The sequence below is a fragment of the Brassica oleracea genome, chromosome C7 (genome assembly GCF_000695525.1).
Source record: "Brassica oleracea var. oleracea cultivar TO1000 chromosome C7, BOL, whole genome shotgun sequence".
NCBI classification, from domain to species: domain Eukaryota; kingdom Viridiplantae; phylum Streptophyta; class Magnoliopsida; order Brassicales; family Brassicaceae; genus Brassica; species Brassica oleracea.
The window spans coordinates 14,510,733-14,511,648 of NC_027754.1; positions in this window are offsets into that span (position 1 = coordinate 14,510,733).

The following is a 916-nucleotide window of genomic DNA, read 5'->3' on the forward strand; positions in this document are numbered from 1 at the left end:
ATGGTCCATAGGATGCTCGTGCGGTAACCCAGAGTAGGGTATCTGTGACACGAGTGTGTAGTACTGAGGCTTCAGCTCGAAATTCTGCTTCTGAATCTTTGGAAGTCGAATAGCTGATCTCTTGGCGTAGTACTCATCTGGACGATTGCAGTCGGCCAGTGCCCTTGGTCGAGCAGCCTCTTCTACAGGTTGAGCAGCTCCTGTAGCATCAGTATCAGGGATTACATTCCCCTAAGCGTCTAGTTTCTGACCTGCTGCATTACGCAGATGACCATTCTGGTCATACAGGTTTCCATTCTCGTCCTGTCTGAGAATAACAATCGCAACCATGCTTCGCGAATGAAGATCGATCGATGTACGCGGTGTAGTGTCGATCGATGTCGAACGATGTAGATCGGTCGACGATGAAGGTCGGGTGTCGGTCGACGGTTGGGTGCGAGAATCGGTCGACGTGAAAGCTACTGCGTCGATCAATGGGGAACGTTGGTCTTTGCGGATCAGTCGATCGATGTCGAACGAGGTAAATCAGTCGATGATGAAGGTCGGTGTCGGTCGACGGTTGGGTGCGGGAATCGGTCGACGTGAAAGCTGCTGCGTCGATCGATGTGAAACGTTGGTCTTTGCGGATCAAGCGTTCCAAGTGAGCAGGATCTTCTGAGAATAGCAGGTGTTTGTCCTTGTTGCTTCTGTTACTGCTGGGCATGCACTGTTGGGGTCAAAATTGGTCACGACGGAATCAATGTCTGAAAGTCCGTAAAAATCGGTATGAACGTTTTTACGAAAAATAAATCTTAGAAAAAGATTTATTTTTACGAAGAATCTTGCGGAGAAAACACATTCACGAAAAATCGGAGAAAGATGCGAACAAGGTTGCCGGGTAGCAACCAGTGCAAAAGCTGGTCGCTACGTAGCGACC